Source organism: Dipodomys merriami, unplaced genomic scaffold (assembly GCF_024711535.1).
Source record: "Dipodomys merriami isolate MVZ:Mamm:240054 unplaced genomic scaffold, mDipMer1.0.p SCAF_3, whole genome shotgun sequence".
Lineage (NCBI taxonomy): Eukaryota > Metazoa > Chordata > Mammalia > Rodentia > Heteromyidae > Dipodomys > Dipodomys merriami.
In genome coordinates this window covers 68,322,929-68,341,689 of record NW_027204492.1, presented here as the reverse complement: position 1 = coordinate 68,341,689, position 18,761 = coordinate 68,322,929, and positions in this window count along the sequence as shown.

Genomic DNA, 18,761 nt, shown 5'->3' with positions numbered 1-18,761 from the left:
CTTCTGATTGTGTCTTCCAAGTGTTGGATAGATCTATCATATTTCTTGGACTTGTCTTGGATGGTTGTATGTTCTTTCTCTATAATATCTAGGCTGTCTTCAATCCCTGAGATTCGATCTTCTGCATGGTCTAACCTGCTGTCAAGACTTTCTACTTTGTTTTTTTTTTTTTTTAATCTCTTTTCCTTCTAATTGGTCAGCTTTGATGGCTTCAAATTCTTTGTTGAAGCTTTGTTTTAGATCTTGTATGAACTTCTTTACTTCCTTAATTTGGTGTTCAGTGTTTATTCTCAGATCACTTAGTTGATTGGTTATGGTTTCCTTGGACTCCCATTCCTTCTGTTGGGTTCCATTCAGCATTCCCTTTGTGGTCTCCCTGACTTCCTTCAGCTCTTTGTCAATGGATTCCATGAATGCCTTTAGTGATCTTTGTGTATTCTCTTCCTGCTCTCTCAATTCCTGTATTACTCTTTGATTAGCTTCCTCCCATTCGTTCGATTCCTGTAGTTCTCTTTGAGTGTTCTCCGCCTGTTCATGCCATTCCTGCCTTTCTCTTTGAGTATTCTCAAGCTGCTCACGCAAATCCTGTATCAGTTTTTGAGTAGCTTCCTCACGGTTATGATATTCCTGTATAAACTTTTGGATTGCCTCCTCTATCTCCCTATCACGCTCATACAGAGTCCTTTGTATGCTTTCAATCTTTTGATTTATCATGTTTGCCAGCAGTGTTTGTAGAGCTATTTGAGAATTCTCCTCTGGATTATTCATTATCTGTTCTGTCCCCTGATTATCAAGATTGGGAACTGAGATACCCGGAGTTGCCATTTTTCTTGTGTTTTTCCGGCTTACTCTGCCCATTTGAGATGAAAATAGCACCAGTTTTGTGCTAGAACACTATCTTAAGGCAGCCATCAACCAACGTTTGCATTTATACAGTCAATAGTCTACAGATACAATCTAGTTCAACAGATACATCTGTTCAACATCAAACAACTATATGTTAATGGGCTATGAACCGCAAAGAATTTGGAAGACCAGAAATTATTAGGGTTAGGGAGAGATGTGGGTAAAAAAGTAGGAATAAATTGATGTGGGGAGGCTCAGGGAGATTTAACTAAGTCCTAATCTCAAAGCAGGAAATAGGTTGGGTAGGATGAAAGTAGAGAGAGAGAAAAAAGAAGAAAGGGAATGGGAAAAGAAAAGAGACCAGAAAAAATAGAAAGGTAAAAATTAATAAAATTATGTAGATTTGATAACAATCTATTTAGATAAGAAGGTGAATTTATTGAGAGAAGGGGAGGAATATAAAGGAGATGTGAAAAGCTTAAAAATAAAAATGCTTAAAATATTATATAGGTATAAAGAGTTAGTACTGCTATTAAGGAATTTAAGTCTTAGAGTTTTGACTTGAGTAATAAATTTGTGGATTAAGTGTGTACACAATGGGGGATAGGGTCTAATAGTCAACTATGGGTTTATCTGAGGATGTGCAGGACAAGAATTAAGTCACATAAAGAAGAACGAAAGAGAGGAGAAGGTGAAAAGGATAAGAAAGGAAGAAGAAAAAGATGAGAAGTTCAGTAGAGCTAAACAAAAAACAAAAAGATAATTAAAAAAGAAAAAAAAAAGAGAAAGAAGACCGAAAAAGAAAGAAAAACGCACACTCATGTATCCCTAAAATAAAAATTATAAGAGGAAAAAAAAGTTTCTAGAAAACATTTTTTTTCAAAAAATGCAAAAATTAAAGATTAAAAAAAGTTTTAGAAAAGAAAAAAAAAATTTTATATAAGGTACCAAAAAAAAAAAAAAAAAAAAGAAGACGAAGAAGAAGAAGAGAAAAAAAAAAACAAACTTCTTTGATTTTTTTGGGAGGAGTGGGAAAAATCCTGTATCTCCCTTGTGTCAGTAACCAGCCTCTCGTTGGAGTCTCTGGTCTGCTTGTGGTCCTGTGGCTTGGTTGGTTTCTTAAGTCAGTTTGTTCTAACAGGCAGAAAAATGGTCTGCTTTACCCAGGATTTGGCGATCCTCCTCCCAGGCGGGGATGCAGTGATGAAGCTAGGTTCTGGGTAGAGTTGAGGCCTTTCAACAGACAGTAGCTTTTCCGGGGCTAGTTTGTGAAAACCTCACAGAGCCCAGCCTGGAGCCATTCTCAGGGTTTCTGTTTACTGATTTTCAATTGATTGTCCAGGCTGCTAGAGGGAGGGGCAGCCTCTGGCTCTGATTACCCAGTGAAGAAAGCCACTCCTAGGGCTGGCGCCCGAGGTGGGTGACTTTTCCCTGGGTGGAGCTGAGTCTGGCAGGTCAGCTTAGGTTCTTGTGACCTGCTAAATGACTCATTTTATTCCAAGGCCTGAGTTGGAGCTGGCAGCTCCTCCAAGCTTTGTCGGTATCCAAGATGGAGATCAGCGGTGCTGGGGGGGGAGGGGTGGCCTTCTCTCCTCTGCTCCCTGAGAAGGAGTGAGGATGTCAGGCTTCTACTCACACTGAGTCTTGGTTCCTGGGATGTCTCTGGTCTGCGAACTGCAGGATGAAGATTTCTGCTCCTTGTCGGTTCTTGCTGGTGTTGCGTAGAATCTGCTCGCCTGCTGCGTCTGGCTCCTTCGTCTCGGACTCTCTGGTGCTCAGGTATGGCTCCTGTGCTCGCCCGCCGCTGCCACAGCTGTCACCGCTGCGGCGGCTGCTGGCAAGCGCTCAGATCTGTCTCCTTGCCTGGGTTTCCCTCTCTGGCCTGACTCTGTTCTGTGATGGCACACTTGGTGTAATTCTCTGGCTTAGGACTGTTCACTGGAACTCTAAAACTGCTTTCTATGCGAGAGCTTACTTTGACTCCAGCTTCTCCTCAGCCATCTTCCCAGACTCCCTCAATAAAGTAAATTTTTAAAAAAGAGATTGAAATATTTGCCTTGTCTTTGAGTGAGGATGATTCAGTATTTTAAGTTTATACATAAAGCTCACAACAATTTTTGATGCTTTTTAAAAATTTTACTTTTTTTTACATTTACATGAATATGGTACATTCCTCGTTGGTCATTATTTCCCATTCCATTGTTGTTCTCCCATTATCCCTTACTTCCCCCCAACTCTTCCCCCCCCATGAAGTTGTAATGTTCATTTTTGACTTAGTTTCTCATGAGTATCATTGTTGTAATGGGTCATTTTTTTTTTATTTCTTTCAGCATTTTGTTATTTCCCTTCCTTTCTCCCAATCAGGTAAATATACAAGATGGAGGGTACTAGACTCAAAGACAGAGATTGCCAGGGATAAACCAGTGGAAAAAGAAAAATGAAATTAAATAAGAAGAAAGACTAGATACAGTACATTGGTGACATCAAGGTTGACAACTGAAAAAAAAAAAGACCTGTTGTTTCCATGTCTTGGAGTTCATTTCAGTTAGCATCTTTTTGTGTGGTCATATGTACATAGCTCTTGAGCTATTATGATTCTCTGTCAGGACTAACCTAGGTATATACTAATTATTACAAAGGAGGGAAACCATACAGCCTATATTTCTTTGGGTCTGGCTTACTTCACTTAATATGATTTATCCCATGCCTTTCTATTTCCTTATGAATGGGGCGATATCATTCTTTCTGATAGAAGCATAAAATCCCATTGTCTAAATATACCACATTTTCTTGATCCATTCATCTATTGAGGAGCATCTGGGTTGATGCTTTTAAAAAGCTTTCTGGGATAGTGTTATTTTGTAGCACAGGCTTGAATTAAATTTGGGTCCTCCTGCCTCATCATCCTGAGTACTGAAATGACAGATGCATGACATGCACCCAGCACTATTATGATTCTTTCAATGGTTGCAGAATTTATCTTTAGTTATGAACCATATTTCATTAATAATATTTGGTGATTTGCAGCTTTTTGTTTGTTCTTGTCACTTTTGCTAGATATATTAGTTTCATACTTTTATATTAATTTCATAATTTTAAAAGAAACTTTCATTATTTTCGTATGTTTTTTCTTTTCAATTTTATTAATTCATTAAGTAATGTATATTCTTATCTACAATGTTTTCTTTTTGTGATCATTTTTGGACTTTTTTATCTTCTATATTTTCTTATATTAAAATTTAAGTTATTGATCTGAGATCTTACCTCTTTTTAAATGTAGATTTTTTGCTCTACTTTTTCTTTCAGCTTTCTACTACAAGTCTTGATATATTATATTTTCTTTTTAATTCATTCTAGGAATTTTTCCAATTTCCTTTAAGACCCAATCTTTGACCTATGGATTATTTAGAAATGTGCTGGCTACTATACAAATGTTTTTGTCTTTCTCTTATTGATTGCAAGATTTTTCCATTACATTAGAAAATACTCTATAAAATTTTAATTTTTAAAAATAGGTTCATGCTTGTTTTATGGACCTGTATATCTGCTATCTTTGTGAGTGTTTTGCAGATAGCTGAAGAAAAAGTGTACTCTGTTATTGTTTAGTAGAGTGTTTTATAATAGTCCATTGGATAATTCTGCCAGGACCAATGACTTTTATGAAATTATGGAGGTGCTGATGACCAACTTTACCACTATGTGAAGACTGACTGAAAAGAAAGCCAACACAAATGAAACAAAACCTAAAAACAGAAATGGATAGTTTACAAACCATAATCCTGATGACATTTGAGCCTCATGAATCCAAACCTGCTTGGACTTTTGAGTTGTAGAAGTCAATCCTCACTTCTCAATCCTGTTACTCCCTTGGTAATATGAAAGTTACTGCCATTTAAATCAAAAGAGTACTAGTTACTAAATGTCTTACAAACCAGAACTCTTTTTATTTCCCAGCTTTTATGGCTATAATTTCAATAACAAGGAAGAAAAGGGAAAGAAGAATATACAATCAGCACAAACAGGATTCATATTACCTCGTAATGATAACTAGAAATCTCTGAACCCAGGAGGGGTTATAGAAAAATCTCCCCAAACAGATAAAACCATTTTTAAAAAAACAACAAATTTTTGGGAATCTGGGAGGAATATCTCACAAAATAGCTTCAATAATGACAAAATACATTTTAGTTTTCTTATCTGCATAATAGAATTAATATATACTTTTAAGAGCATTGTAGTGACCGGATAGGAACATAGATGAAAGCATCAGATTTATTGTCTAGCTCATTAATCTTAGAGAGGATTTGTTTCTGAAGTACACAGCAAAACTGTTTCTTCTCCCCTTGTGAATGGTGGTCTGGATGTGATTGATGATGCTGTCAGACACACTCAGACTTGACATAGGTTTTGTTGTTCTCAAGACACCTTGAGAAGTGTCAATTACTACTGATATTGAACTACCAGGGTACCTGGCAGTAGATCAAATTAGGGGATTGTTCCTGAACCCAGAGTCCCCATTGGCATGGATGGTACCAGTACAGAAAATCAGAATATGAAGAAGTCAAATATTTGTTTCAACTCTTCCTTCCTTCTTTCCTTCCTTCCTTCTTTCCTTCCTTCCTTCCTTCCTTCCTTCCTGCCTTCCTGCCTTCCTGCCTTCCTGCCTTCCTGCCTTCCTGCCTTCCTTCTTTTGTTCTTTTGATCTTTTGTTCTTTCTTTTTGCTGGTCCTTGGGCTTGAACTCGGGAACTAGACTCTCTCCCTGAGCCTCTCTTTGCTCAAGGCTAGGGCTTTACCACTTGAGCCACAGCAACACTTCTGGCTTTTTCTTTTTTACTCAGAAAAAGAGTCTCGTAGATTTTCCTGTTCATGCTAGCTTCAAACCTCAATACTCAAATCTCAGCCTCCTGAGTAACTAAGATTACAGGTGTGAGCCATCAGCACTTGGCTTTTTCAACTGTTAAGACAATGATTAAGGGAAAGATTCAGGGAACAGTTGTGAAATGCAATACTACAGTTGTTCAAGAGGCCAGTGCTTACTCTGTACAATTAACTTTCAGTCATTCTAGCTATCCCTCGTCATAATCTTGGTTTCTCTACTTCTCCAGTAGAATTTTAAGCTATGAATCACTGACAGAACTATATATGAGTCATCTTTTTAATTTTTATTTTTTGTGAACATACTGTACAGAGGGGTTACAATTACATGGGCAAGATAATGAGTACATTTCTTATCAAGCATTGCAGCCTCCTCCTTTGTTTACCCTTCACATCCTTTCCCAGCCTACCCCCCCAATTCTCCCCCCCAACCAAAGTTGTAAAGTTCGTTTTCGACATGACAACTTGTACTTCTCTTTGTTGCAACGGGTCCACCTGTATCCTTAAACGACTTGTTTCTTAAAGAAAATCTGTGACTGCTTGAGATTCATTTTAATTCATAAATTTAGTAGCAACAGTAATAACATTTAAGGTTTCAGTTTAATTTCTACCTCTAACTCCATATGTGACTCCAGACCAGACATGACCTTTCTATGTTTCAGTGGTCTGACTTAAATAGAGGTGTTAGAATTTCTATTTATTTATTTACTAATTTATACTGCTAAAGTTTCATTTTTGGACTTCATAATTACTAGAAAGTTGCCCTAAGACTTAAGTCATGTCCCAACACTTTTTCCATTAGTTGTTTTCCCATGATAGTCTCACATTGCATGCCTGAGCTAGCCTAGTATGGATCTTAATCCCCCTATTTACAGTAAGTGGGATGACAGGTGCTTGCCACCGTGGCCAGATTTACTGATTGACATTACGTCTTGCTAATGTTTTGCCTGGGCTGGCCTCAAACCCTAGGCTCTTCGATTTATTCCTGAGTAGCTGGAATTATAGACATGAGCCACTTTGTTTTATTTACTTTTGATCATCTGTGATTCTGATTAAGTGTATAAGTAAATATATTCATGAGCCAGTTGAATTAGTTTTCTGGGTATTTGTTGTATTTTTTAAGAAAAAATACTGAAAATGTATATAACATTACTTTGAAAAATTCACACCTGAAATATAACAATAAATTTCCAGAGTCTCTTAAGAAAATTAGAGAAAGGGTTATGAAACTTTATTCAGTAATAAAAGCACATAAAGTAGAAATTCATGTTAATAATATGACTACTGATTAAAGACAGTTTTTGGAGAACATCTACATTATAGGGGTTACCAAAGTATGTAAGTGATGTGTAAAAGAAAGAGGGTATCTGGCTTATCCTGAAGGTTGCCAAGAATGACCACTGGTCTGTAAATAAAACAAATTGAAGTTAAATCACTATTGCAACAATGAGATGTACAAGTGGTTATGTCGAAAACCAACTTTACAACTTTGGTGGGGGGGGGGGAGGAGAATTGGGTGGAGGGGCAGGGGAGGATGGGAAATGATGGAAAGGAGAAACAAAGGAGGAGGCTACAATGCTTGATAAGAAATGTACTCATTATCTTGCCCATGTAATTGTAACCCCTCTGTACAGTATTTTCACAATTAAAAAAATACAGTTTTAAATTTGTGAGGCAAATATCTTAGCCTCTCTAGGTTGTTCAATCTGCATGGAAAAAAAGCTGGAAGACAATTTTTGAAGCCCCTCTTTTTATGTCTTCATATTTGGACATGGAGGCATGACTCGGCAATAGAGTGCTTTCCTAGCAAGCACAATTCAAACCCCCTCCCACCCCTACACACAGGAAAGAAAGAGAAATTCTAGACAATGTCCTACTGGTAGATATGACAAGTCTCTTTAACTCAATGTAAGAAAAGAAAAAGAGATGAAAGGCGAACTCAACAGTCCAACAAGTTTTATTCGTACTGAAAACCAAGGAAGGGCAAGTAAGTCTCCTTCAACCCGGTTGAAGGGAAATGGTACACCCTGACCCCTCTTACAACTAGGGTCCCTTTATATATTAGGCAGAAAAAGTAAAGTCAGGCAGGGAAGATGGAAGCAGTGAAAGATGGAGGCCTGGTGGGAAAGCAATCTTTTTTTTGGGGGGGGGTACGGTCGTGGGGCCTGAACTCTGGGCCTGGGCACTGTCCCTCAGCTCTTCAGCTCAAGGCTAGCGCTCTACCACTTGAGCCACATCACCACTTCCGGGTTTTTTCTTTTTGCTTATGTGGTGCTGAGGAATCAAACCCAGGGCCTCAGGCATGCAAGGCAAGTGCTCTACCACTGAGCCACCTTCCCAGCCCGTGGGAAAGCAATCTTATTTTCAGTAAAGGGTTTCCAGGTTTCAAGCACAGTGTCTGTGTCTCAGACTATCTTCTCCATACCTTTGCAGAATGTGTTAGCTCAGAAGAAAGGGGAGGAGAGATGATTCAGCCATTGACTATGGGGGTAAGGGAAAGTGAGTGCATTCAGTTTAAGTTATTTTTCCATCAGTCAGCACACCTATTAACAAGAGTCAGTCTTCACTGATCGGACATTGTGGACACGTTAATTTCTTTCATGCTGTATAAGAGGCTATTGACCACTCCATGACTCTAAACAGACTCTTTCTTTCTAGGGACAACATGGCCAGAGTTTCAAGTGGAACATATGAATACTTAGAGTTCTGGTAAGAACTTTGCAATTTCCAAGCTTAATGGCTTTGAAAAAAGAGATTTCATTTATAAATTAGAATAGTAATTATATTTACTATACAGGCTGGTTATGAAGATTAGATGAAGTGCTTTGAAAAAGACTACCAGGTTCAGTGCCTGGTACATAAAAAAAAAAATTAAATTAGTCTCCTCCTGCCTTCTTCCCTCCATGTTATTGAATAAATTGAAATTTTCTACCATCCTACTTTGCTTTTTAAGTTATATCTACTCTTGCCAGACACAATAAAGTAGTCATCTCACATATAGTAAATGGCAAGCCAGTGCTTTCCCACGTGTACATTTTATTACTAAAAAAGAAGTTATTATCAAGAAATCATTTGATAGCGATTGAATTGGCTATACTCATTTAACACCAGTTTCAAGCTTGTCCCATATTTCCCATTCAAGAAGTTTATAGTATACCTTCATGGCTAACACTTCCCTGAGGAGCCCACAGATATCTCAGTTCCAAGGGGGCCTGCAGACAATTTCTTTGCAGAGCAACGACTTGTCCTTTTTATGATTTCCTTTGTAAGAAATACACCCAACATTGGTTATAAACTATATTCTCAATGACACAAATCTAAAAATTCGAGGAGTATAAACAGGAAAATAATTGTCATCTCTATCTCCACCCCTCAAAAATAAGTACCAGTAAAATGTTGGTATAGTTCTTGATGAATTAATATGTATTCTGCATGGCTATGCTCATCTTCTCTATTTAATTTGCACCTTGCTCTCTATATAACTATAATGCCATGGCAGACTGATTCTTAATCACTTTGCTTCTCAAAAAAGGTGAAAAAGACCTTGCCCTCACCTTGTCCTCAGCTTGTGCGGGCTTCTTACATTCCATTTTCATCTCTTGGTACTCCCTCTTTTCGTGCTGGCCAAACAGAAAGCTGGTCTTTCAGTGTCTTTCTGTTTGGAACAAGGAGCCCTCTCATAAAAATTGTAGGCTGATGTATTTTTCTAAATGTGAGCATTGATCCTCTGTCATCACTATTCAGCTGGTATTATATGTAGGAGAGCTGTCTGCTCAACTCCCGAAACACCCTAAAGAAAACAAATATAAAGAGATAGAAAACTACTGAATAATGCAGGGTAAAGTGTTGGTGGTAGGGAGAAACACTTGGAAATTACAAATAAATATTCTGGCAACATTTCAAAATTTTCATTTCAAGATAATGTGATAATTGTATTGATAGGTGCAGGGAATGTATTCTTCATTGGTATTCTTAAGGCCCTCAGGAACTGTAACTGTGCAGCTGATGCATGTAATCTTAATAAATCACAAGGGATTCTAGTGGAACAATTTGAATGACTGCTATTACTGCCTACTGAATATTCCTATTATTAACCTCTGCTCACAGCATCCCTAGTTTCATAGAGCCAAATGGAACCACTGTTGTTTGGGAAAGGGGTTCAAGGCAGGGAACCTAGCTTCGTACCCATTTAGGCTGAGAAAAATAAATAATTCCCCAGATATTGCAAAGAGGGAACATAAGGCTCTCATCAGCCCAGTAGGATAACTGAGAAGGCCTGAAAGGTGGGGGCAAGCCCAAAAGCTTGTTAGCAAAAGAAGAGAACAGATGAGTAAAAACAAGCAAAGTGTTCGGATATCAAAAACTGAAAAACAGAGAGTCTATGCAAGGAAGTTAGGAGAGAAGATAAAAGAGGAAGACTACAAGAAAATAGAAGCAGAGGAAGGAAAGCAATGAAAGAAGACAAAAGAGGAAGAAAGGTGAGCATAAAAGATTTACAGCCACAGACAAGACAAAGGAGAAGAAAGAGGAAGAACAAAATGAGTGAATTAGGATAACGAAGTAAAGATGTAGAGACAAGAGTCACACAAAGCAAGCAAGGAAGCTTGCAATAGAGAAACAGAGGGGGAGTGAGAGAGAGGAAGGGGGAGGAGAAAGGGGAGAAAGAGAAATATATTACATGGCTTAGTCTCCCACCTACCCATCCAGGCTTTCATAATCTGCTGGAAGGAATGAATTTAACATAAAGCATGCTAACTTCTAACATCTTTGACCATTTTGTTTTTGAGTTACAAATTGTTCCATTAATTGTTCCATATTTTTTCTAAAAAAGCTTTTAAGCCTATAAACATAAGTCATAATGTGGTTCTTCATTAGCCAATGAATATGTGTTCCAATTTTTGACTTACAATTAAATTAAATATCTAGTGGGCACAAACTTCAGGTGACCTTTCCGTGGTTTTGTAAGCTTTGGTCTCCAGTCCTGAAAAATAACCATCTCCTTCCAAAGTGAAATCAAACAGGAATCTATTGCAACCACAAAAATGCCTTAACATTTACTGGGTTTTGTGGACAAAACTATAAAATGGCCCTAAATCACTATACTTTGGCTTATATTGCATGTCCCCTGTATTTTCTTCTCTTGAATGTGGATAGAACACATGAACATGACAGCTGTCCTTGATATTATTAAGTTACATTACATAACAAAGGTGAAGGAATTTTTCAGCTGCAATTAAAATTCCAAATTAGCTTAACTTGGAGTTAATTAAAATGAAGATTATTTTGACTGGATCTGACCTAATCATGTGAGAATCCTTTCAAATAAAACATAGGTCTTTTAGTGGTCAAAGATTCTTGTCGATCTTGGAAAAATTAATTTTTCAAGATTTCTTCAGCTCTTAGTAAGAAAAGGACACTGAGCATATGAGCCTGCAGCACTAACAATTGTTTTGTAAGACCTTGAGCAGAGAACACAGCTAAAACCTTGCCTGGAATCTCGACTCATGAAATTGTGATGTAATATATTTGATGTGGTTTCAAGCCACTAAGTTTGTGTTAATTTGTTACATAGCAGTATATCATTATTGCACTGAGTGTTTAGTGTATGCTTCTCTGTATGCTGAACACTTTACATATATTAACTCAATAAATTTTCATAAAATTGCTATGAGGAAAGTAAGTATTGTTTTCTTCCTTCTGCAACTGAGAAACTAAGACTTAGAGTTTAAAGTAATTTACCAAAGATCAAGCATCTAATGAGCAAGTAATCAGGAATTTGAACCCAGAAATCTGGCTAGAGAGCTTAAATTCTTAACTTGTAATTATAGCTATAATTAACATCTATTTCATAGGTGACTCAGAAGTCAGTTTGGGTCTGAGGAAAAGAAAAGTGTAGAAATGTATATTTAATGTTCTATGCTCAGCATTGTGTAAATGTTCCCATTTAGTTTTTTATAGTGGCCTAGATAGTAAAATCTAAAATGAATATCTTCATCCTAAGACACAGAATATAGGGATTTTAACTTATTTATAATAAAGAACTTCATATATGTAATTAAGGATTTTGATGGATCCTAAATCCAATATAAAACAATAAATTATGTTCTTTTGAGCTAAGAAATTTGTGATAACTTGCTATAAAAAGCCTTAGGAAATTAACATACCCATATAAGTTCATGTGAGATAGATAGGATGTAGTATTGCCTTTTTTGGTGCCTGTCTTGGGGCTTTAACTCAGGGTTTGGGTACTGTTCCTAACCTTTATTCATTCAAGGCTAATGCTCTACCACTTGAGCCTATACTTCTACTTGCAGCTTTCTATTGGAGATAAGATTCTCACAGAGTTTTCTTCTCAGTCTGTCTTTGTTCTGCAATCCTCAGATCTCAACCTTCTGAGTAGCTAGGATTACAAGTGTGAGCTACTAGTGCCAGACTAGTATTGTTGCTTTGAAAATGAAATAATGGCGACCTATAGAAACATGTAAGGTAGCTAATCTTAAGATCAACTTGATAAGGTGCATCATGCAAATAGATTTACTAGTGTTGTTTTCCTGTAACTTGTCTGGCTATGATTGGTGGGTTTTGACACAGTATATATCAGAGTCTATAAGACTTCCTTTCTTGGTAAGTCTCACACCAGTAGAGTCCCTCTGGTAAATCAGACAAGTGTGTTGTAGACAGTGGAGAAAACATGGTGCACCTTTCATGGTTAATCCTTCAGTTTTGAAAATAGCTTATTATCTGCAAGAGTATGGGGCCCACTTATACTGAGGTCTCTCATATGTATGATGTATACAACAGTTGTGTTATTACTCTACCATTGCTGTAGATCAAATGTACAGAGGCAGAACTTCACACCTCTAACTCCTGTTGGGAGTACTTGGCATGGATTGTTGGCAACAGATTTTAGCTCTTCTGTTATTTAACTTGAAGCATCTCACAGCATTTGAGTGGGACTGTTATGGCTGGAGTAAGGTGCAATTTCTTGGAACTGGGTTGTGGATGTAGTTCAGTGGCAAAGTACTCAAAGTACCCAGATTGATCTCCTACTCTACTCAGAAAAAAAAAGAAAGAAAATTATAATGAAGTGACTCAGAGGTAGGGAGCCTGCCTAGCTAGCAAAGCATGAGGCCCTGAATTCAAACCTGAGTACAGAAAAAAAAAACATATAATTTGCAGTAGTAATCAATTCAAAAACAATACAACTAACAATAGAATAAAAAGGGCAAAAATATTTTAGAATAAACTGAGAATTTAAAATTAACAAAAGTGCCAAGCACCAGTGGCTCATGCCTGTAATCCTAGCTATTCAGGAGGCTGAGATCTGAGGTTCGCAGTTCAAAGCCAGGTCAGGCAGGAAAGTCTGTGAGAGTCTTACCTCCGATTAACCACCAGAAAACTGGAAATGGCACTGTTGCTCAAGTGGTAGAGCACTCACCTTGAGCTGAAGAGTTCAGGGACAGTATCCAGGCCCAGAGTTCAAGCCCCATGACCAACAACAACAACAAAAAATTAACAAAAGTAAAACTAAGTTTTGAAAGGAAAAATGAGACAGGAGAGACAAAAATAGAAACTGGCTAACTTCTATTATAGGTCTGTATATATGTATACACACATATATATATATATATATACATATATATGAATATATACAATAGATATCTTTAGGTCTAAATTCTGCATGATGGAAATATGTGACCTGTATCTCTCTATTCTTTTTTTTTAAATTTACCTCTGTCCTTCTAAACATGGCTTACTTTGCTTAACATGATAATTCCCACAGCTCATTATGGCATTTTCTGCAAATTCTATAATGTCATTCTTCTTTATGACTATTACTCAATTTTATATGTATATATTTGTACAATAAATGTATTGAATTTGTAAATTATATATCTATATTTAATAGTATTTTATATAATAGGATATATACATATTATAAATATATACAGACATATATTACCTTTTCTTTAGCCATTTATCAATTGAAGTTCAACTAGGCTGATTCCATGGCGTGGCTATTTTGAACAATGCTGCAATAAATATGGTGTGTAAATGTATTTATTGTATCCTGAATTACGTTCATTCTGATACATATCCAAGAGTGATACAACAGGATCATATGGTAATTCCATATTTAGTTTTTTGGGAAACCTCCATATTTATTTTCCATAGTGGTTACACATCTAGTTTACGTTCCCTCTATGGGTATAAATGTTCTCCCCACCCCCACACCCTCACCAGCATTTCTTTTGTTTCCTGATGATATTATGATAGCTATTCTAACCAGAGTGAGATGAAATTTAAAGGTCTTTTTTATTTGCATTTCCTTTATGTTAAGATTTCTTCGTGTGTTTTTGGCCATTTGTTTCTGTACTCTTCCTCCCTTCCTCTGTCTGTCCCTCCCTCCCTACCTCCCCACCTCCCCACCTCCCTCTCTTCTTTCTTCCTCCATCCCTCCCTCTTCCTATTTCCTTCCTTCCTTCCTTCCTTCCTTCATCACTTGAGCCACAACTCCACTTTTGGCTTTTTTGGTGGTTAATTAGAGATAAAAGTCTCGTAGGCCTTGCGCCAGTGGCTAGCGCATGTAAATCCTGGCTATTCAGGAGGCTGAGATCTGAGGGTAATGGTTCAAAGCCAGCCCAGGCAGGAAAGGCCATGAGAGACTCTTATCTCCAATAAACCACTAGAAAACTGGAAGTGCTACTGTGGTTGAAGTGGTAGAGCGTTTACCTTGAGCTGAAGAGTACAGGGACAGCACCCAAGCCCAGAGTTCAAGCCCCACGACCGACAAAAATAAAAGTCTCATAGAACTTTCTGCCCAGGCTGACTTTGAACTATGATCCTCAGATCTCAGCCTCCTGAGTAGCTGGGATTACCTACCAGTCTTAGCTACTGGCAACCGGCTTCAGATTTCTTTCTATGTGCACTCATAGAAGTCTCTGATTTAATTCTGTATTTTTCTAAACAGATTTATAAGATCTAAGAATTTTTGGTGGATTTTTAAGGGTCTTTTAGGCATAGGCTGGCATCATGTGCAAAAAAGGATATTTGGACTTCCTGTTTGAATCCCTTTTATTTCTTTCTTTAGTTGTATGACACTGGCTAAAATTTTAGTGCTATATTAAGTAAGAGAAGAGTTGAAACCCTTGTCTCATTCTTAAGTTGGAGAGATAATTTCAGTTTTTCTCATTTAATATTAGGTTGACCTTATGTTGAGATATATGTCTTCTATTTCTAGCTTCTGTTGTGAAAGTGATTCTGTTCACATGTTGTAATACACTTATTGGTTGCAATGTCCCTCTTGCCCTGGAATAAAGCCAGCATAATCGTAGTGTTTCATGCAAACATGAGCATCCCTGCTGGGTTGACTTTACTGCTTATTTTTGGAGATGAGCTTTTATGGACTTTTTCTGGTCAGCCTAGACTTGAACCATAATCCTCTGGATCTAGGTTTCCAGAGTGACTAGAAAATCCAGTGAGTCACTGCTGCCCTGGTGTATTGTAGCTTTTGCACATTCTTTCATTGCTTTTATGGAGAGAACCATGTTTGCTGATTTTAATCTGCTATTCTGAAAATATTTCAAAACAACTTTTTCTGTACTTTTACTTAAGACTAACCTAACCTGTATTATTGTATTTGAGATTTGTTTCTTGTAGCTAGCATACTGTTATATCTTATTATCTTTCAGTAATTTCACAAAGGAGTTTCATACTTTCCATATATGCATATATGCACTTTGATCAAATGCACCCCACTATCATTCTTCCCCTCCTTCCTTTAAAAACAAGTAAAGCAGCCTTCATTTTTCTATTTTTGCAAATGTGCTTGAAGTATTTCAATCACATCAACACTCATAAGCTACTACCTTTGCCCATCCCTCCCTCTGCTATTTTATTTTCTGTGCTATTTTCCTTTAGTATTTGGATCACTTACATTCACAAAAATTGTTTATATATTCTTGAGTGCGCTATGTCTTTTTCTCAGTCTATTGGTTCACTGTTTCTTGGTTCCTTGTTTCTCTTTTCTTGATTTTCTGTGGGAACTTCAATATTTGATAGAATTCTTCTTTACTTATATATAGTTTAATAAAACTTTCTGAATAGTTATCTTCTACTTAAGTGCATCTATCCCCTAATTTTACAGCATAATTTTCATGCATTTCTTTATTATTTTGTTTGTGTATGTGCTGGTCCCAAGGCTTAAAGTCAGGTCCTGAATATTATATGTTAGTTTTTTGCCCAAGACCGGTGCTTTATCAAGTGAGCCACATTTCCACTTCTGGATTTTTGCTAGTTAATTGGATAAGTGTCTCAAGGACTTTTCTGCCCAGGCTGGCTTTTAACTGCAATCCTCAGATCTCAGTCTTTTGAGTATCTACGATTACAGGGATGAGCCAATGGCAAGCAGCTAATTTTCATGCATTTCTTCTGTATGTAATAAATGTATGGTAATTTTTCCTTGAAATTTCATGTATAAATTTTAAAAAGCAGTGAGAATTTGAAAAGCCTGAATTACTTTTGCTCCATGGCTCTTGCTTTTTAAGTTTTGAAACTTTCCCTTTTTGTTGCTTTATGTCCATTCAAATAACTTCCTTTACCATTATTGAACAAATGCTACACTACAGAAGCACAATAACAAAAACAGCTTGGTACTGTCACAAAACAGTACAGCCTGAAGATCAATGAAACAGATTAGAAATGAAGCCATATATGTACTGTCATCTGATATTTCACAAAGGAGCCAAAAATATATGTTGGAAAAAACAGAGCTTCTTAAATAATTGATGTTGGGAAAAGTGGAAATAACTAAGTAGAAAACTGAAATTGGATCCCAGTTTGTCATCACATCAATATCAACTCAACATGGATCAAAAACTTCAACATCAGACCTGAAACTCTGAAACTACTACAAGATGGAGGAGGAGAAACATTAAAATTTATAGATATAGGAGGAAATTTTGGAGCATCTGAGGAACAGCAAATAAGAGAGACACTTAACAAGTAGATTACATCAAACTAAAAATTTCTACATGGCAAAGGACATACTTACTAAACTAGAAAGACAGGCAGTAGACTAAGAGAAGCTCTTTACCAGCAAGACATCTGAAAAGGGCCTAATGTCCAAAATATACAAGAAGTTCAAGAAATTAACCCCCCAAACTAATAAGCTAATCAATAAATGGAAAATGAGCTAAAGAGTGACTTCTCTGAAGAAGTAAGAATGACAAATAAACACATGAGGAATGCTCTAAATCTCTCACTATAAAGAAAATGCAAATTAAAATGACCGAGATTCTATCTCATTTCACTTAAATTGACTAACATCAAGAATTTGAACACTAACATGGCTACACTTAACCTACCAGCACAACTATGTGCACTGTAGCATTATTTACCATAAGCAAAATATGGAATCAGCCCAAATGTCCCTCAGGGGATGAATGGATTAAGAAAATGTGATATACATATACATATATATATATATATATATATGTAATATATATCTGCACAATGGAATTCTACACAATTCTACACATTGATCAGAAAGAATGACATAGCCCCATTCATAACGAAATGGAAAGACAAGCAAACTATCTTAATCAAAGTAAGCCAGACACAGGGAAACAGGTTGTATTGTTTCCCTCATCTGCGGCAGCTATGTGCCTAAAAATCTATAGGTAAACACACTAGATTGTAAAAAAATAGTTCATGGGTACATGATAAATCACTCAGGACGCTAGACATTCACACACAGTGAGCTCAAAGGAGGATATTCTTAGGAGAAGAACATAAAGGCACAATAGCTATGTGAATCTGATCATATAAAATAATATTTATCAAAATGAAATCCAGGAAATGGAAATGACTTTTGTTTTTGTTGCTGCTTTTGTTTTCTAATTTTTAAATTTAAATTTATTGTAAAGGTGACTTACAGAGGAGTAACAGTTACATCAGATAATGAGTATGTTTCCTTTTGAACAGTATTAACCCCTTCCTCATTTTCTCCCACTTTTCCCCTCCTGACTCACCCCACGCAATTGTAAAGTTCATTTCCAACAGTGTCTACTGAGTATCACTTCTTAATTGGTTCACCTTTTGTCCCACCATTTCTGTGATTCCCCTTCCTCTCCCCAAATCAGATAAACTTACATAAAAGACAAAGGTTACAGAAATAAAAAACAGTGACAAAAGGGAATAAATCAAAAAAAGAAAAAAGAAATAACTGAAAACAATACAATAACTACTCTCTTCTTTCCATTTCTTGGAGTTCATTTCAATAAGCATCATATCTATTGAGCCATTGTGCTCTTCTCATAAGACTTTCCTCCTTTGTTCTCAATATGTGAATGCTTAAAATGCTGATAATTAGTCATTTCCAAGTGTAATTATTTTTCATTTACTATCCATTGGATTAACTTGTAGCTTTATGGATATATTCTAGTTACTACAAATGAGGGAAATCATGCAGTCTATGTTTCTTTGGGTCTGGCTTACTTCAATTAATATAACTTTTCGAAGTCTTTCCATTTTCTTACAAAAGGGGCCATGTCATTCTTTCTAATGGAAGCATAGAATTCTAGTGTGTATATATATCACATTCCCTTGATCCATTTATCCACTGAGGGGCATCTAAGTTGATTGCATATCTTATGGTAAATAATGCTGCAATGAGCATAGTTGTGCTGGTGGTTTAGTGCAGGCTGGTTTGCGGACATTTGGGTAAATGCCCAGGAGTGGGATTGCTGGATCATAGGAAAGCTCTATGTTTAGTCTTCTGAGGACTCTCCATAGTACTTTCCAGAGTCATTGAACAAATTTACATTCCCACCAACAATGTGGTAGTGTTTCATTTTGGCCATATCCCAACCAGTATCTACTATTGTTTATTTTCTTGATAATTGCCATTCTAACTGGGGTGAGGTAGAATCTCAATGTGGTTTTGATTTACATTTCTTTTATGGACAGAGATGTTGAACATATTTTCATGTGTTCATCAGCCATTCTTATTTCTTCTACAGAGGAGTCTCTAAGTCT